Consider the following 3,680-nt stretch of genomic DNA (forward strand, 5'->3'; position numbering starts at 1 on the left):
GTCGAATCGGTGGAATGGTACACCATTGTCTCTGACCGCTAAGTTAATTGGGGTATAGCATGTAGCACACTTGTCCGTTACTTGACAATGAGCTTATAATTTTAGCAAATGTGAACACCCTTCCAAGATCTTGTGTTAGATTTCCATAAAAAAAAGGGGGGGAAAAAAGAAAAAAAAGGCTTATACGATCCGATGATCCGGGGAGAGTGGACACCACTAAATGGATCCGTTATTTACTCCTCGTTGGACCACTTCGACGTGTCTCGGTGCGGGTGCACATCTCGTCGGCAGCTCTAACCGAAATCTCTAAAACACCCTTCGATATGCGTCCGTTCCAAGCCTTTAACAGCACTATACTACAAGGATACCATCGGTCTTTCCGCAAGTCGGGAACGACTGAGCCCAATCTGGTGGGTCCGACCAAACTTACTTACATGTGGGCCCCAGATGATGTGGCAACAGTGCCCACTTGGCTGTAACAGACACGTGCCGAAAATAAGAGAGTCGCCTCGGATGATCCACCCTACGGTTGTCACTTGTCAGTCATTGAGCTCTAATATCAACCGTTTGATCGTAATAGCTGGAAGACAACGGATGAGATGAGCTCTTGGGGGGATAATCGCGAAATATTTTAGGTCACGTGCTCGGAACGGTTGGGGGTACGTCTATCGAGGACCAGTCAACGTTGGTCCACGTGATTAATTCTTTAGGCAGGAAAAATTTGGAGACGCGTGACTTTTTCCCCCCCCGAAGCGCGAGCGAAGATAAAGAGATGAAGAAGAGGGAAAAGTAAATGAAAGAAAAGCTCGGAATTTAGTAGCGCTGGCTCCCTCGTGCTTTGAAGCATAGGAGGGGTAGTGACCGTTGGGAAGAAAAGAAAACGATTTAACAGGAAGTTTTAATAACAATAGTAGTTGATGCCATAAATTAATATCAATATTAATTGTTATAAGGTGTCCCTTATTCTCCGCACATATGCAATCCTGTGAGCTATCACTCCCCCAATCGGGTCAGCATCATTCCTCAAAAGCGACTCGATAGGCGGACTCAGTCGACCCTCATATCAAAGGATTACTACTCAGCGTTAGCCGACACTCTTCCCAAGGACAATTCAGAATATTGCTTCTCAACATTTTTTAAAACCTTTGATGATCATCATGAGACCTCCTGTAGCTCACCGACAAACCTCGTCGACTGCTGGTTCCCCATATCGCTGAAGTCACCTCCCGTCACTCACAAACCGACACATATAGAGCAAAGGATGACCCCTCACCACCGTCTACCGCACACTCATGAAGTAACTAATCTACCATTGGTACCCTCTATAAATACATACGTTATTCGCCATAAAAAGAGGTTCGGTTTTTCCCAATCAAAAACCCCCACAAAAGCACATACGACACAAAGAGAATACACTATTCTTCCTTCACCCCGGCCAAGTTCACCAACTGACTTGATCGTCGGAGGTACCACGGGGAAAACAAGCCCCGGCCTCTTACGATTCTTGCGTGTGCAGGTCATTCGTCCGTCCCGAGCTCTAAGAACCATACATAAGGTCGAAGTAGAAAGCGGCCACATCTCTCATCCTCTCACTCTTCGTCATCAGCGGATAGCTCTCATCGACTGTATGATCTCGGACATCAACAAATATTGACTAATGTCCGTTTGCAAATATGAAATAAAATCTCATGAAAACTATTTCCAAAGTGTAATATTAATTTTTACAGAGCAGTCGACACGTGTCTTATACTATACATAACACAAACTAATTCAAGACCAAGATAATCTCCGTTATAGAGCGGCCGACTTGATGGGCTGACATCTCACGCAACTGAGACAAAACGCGATACAACTCGGCCAACCCTTTCAATTGATTCCGCAAGCGACTCGAATCGGCTCACTGTTCGCGTAACCGAGTCAAAAGTCGACACTGGTCGTCCAACCCGGCCAATCGCCGTTGCGAATAAGTTGTAGCAGCCATCAACATGTGTCGCCGACCATTAGCTGGAGGACTAAAAGAGATGGTAGTTTTCTCAAACCCAGCGCCGACAGCCACCTCCCATTGTATTAATTGTTCTGAAGCAAAGTCATTATTGCTATAGCCCACAAAGTTTTTTTTTTTTGACTTATCAGGCTACCATTAGCACCAAACAACTACTATTGCTTGGCACTAACCTCCTGGATGCCCCATCTTCGCCAGCGGCCAACCCCTATCAACTGTTTGCCGACTCAGCTGTCTCGCTGACCTCAACTCAAGTTACCTTCTTGCCCCTCACATCCACTATAAAAAGGAGAATCACTGCATGAGATAACTCTCTCCGGTCTTTTTTACATAACTAAGAGCTAACCTTAAGTTTCCCCACTCAAAATCATATACTGACTTGATTGTCAGCGGAACAACCGGAGAACCCAACTCTACCCACTTACGAATTCTTTCTTGTGCAAGGAAGAGGAGTAAATCCGAGAACCATATATCAGAAAGAGTTAGTAGACCTTAATCACTCCGCAAACTTGCAAATTATTCCCTATTTGATATCTAACGTCAACACAAAAGCTATCGCTGAAATACATCATCTCATTAGTAATTCGGCATTAGTCGCATTATGGACGAACTACAACCATGGACTAGAGGGTGAATAGTTTGGATCAAAAGTTATGCTGTCTTACCTGTCTTTTCATAGATTCAAATTCTCTACGCAACAAATTGACTAGCTTAATTTAATCTCCAGCGTCTATTTAGTCATAGACGACGAGTGTCATTCTTCCAGGATAATACATTCGGCGTACTAAACGAGAAAATGTAGAACAAGTCGTAACCATCAACAAAATCATACATGATGAATTTTAAAAAGGGTAACTTTGTTCGTAGTTGAGAGGTTAGGCTTAATTTATTTTTTAAGCATCATGACTTGCAAAAAGTAATTAAAATAAACTTCCAATATTTCCGTACAGTCACCATCACGCACGTGATATCTTCTCAATAATAGAAAGTGGTTCAAAACCTCGGTCAAATTTCATGTTCCCTCGCCTCAATAACAGCGAGGCCCATTCATTAGCTTTATTATACAGAGTTAAGCACTTATATAAATTTAAAGTGGATAGGAGTTTTTTATCTATTAATTTTAGATTGAAAAATAGTATTTAATGTGTACTATAAACGTCAAAACATAACGAAGATATAAAAAGAAATCTTGTCCACATTTTTAGAGCTTTACTCCTATTATATATACCAACACAGTTCACCTCAGTACTTTGGCATGGATAATAACAAACCCTAGAAACCTCTCATCTCAAAGATCCGCCGAATTCTTCCCGGTTGGTTAATGTTCGCCGATGGCCTCCGCTTGTGTGAATAGTTCGCCGGCGATCCCCTCCTCCCTCAGCCTCTTCAGCCCACGTGCCTCCATAAGCCGCGATGACAACCCGAATCCGAAACCAAACCCGACCCCCACATCGGATCCCTCGTCATCTGGTGATGGACCCGCCAAAGATCTGATCGATTTCGAGTTCAGCCTCCACGATCCAGTTGCCATGCTCACCGCCGACGAGCTTTTCTCCGACGGAAAGCTCGTTCCTCTCCAGATGACGTCATCTCGGGCGCACGCCGAGATCAGGTCCCCGGATCCGATAAGAGCGACGATCAGATCCGAGATCGCGGCGGCGTCGGACGGATCGATCTC

General features: G+C 44.3%; 1 pseudogene; it reads left to right on the forward strand.

Moving 5' to 3' along the window:
• Window positions 3,184-3,680, forward strand: part of LOC109845344 — a 1,297-nt pseudogene continuing 800 nt past the window's right edge.

This window comes from Asparagus officinalis, chromosome 6, assembly GCF_001876935.1.
Source record: "Asparagus officinalis chromosome 6, Aspof.V1, whole genome shotgun sequence".
Taxonomy (NCBI): Eukaryota; Viridiplantae; Streptophyta; class Magnoliopsida; order Asparagales; family Asparagaceae; genus Asparagus; species Asparagus officinalis.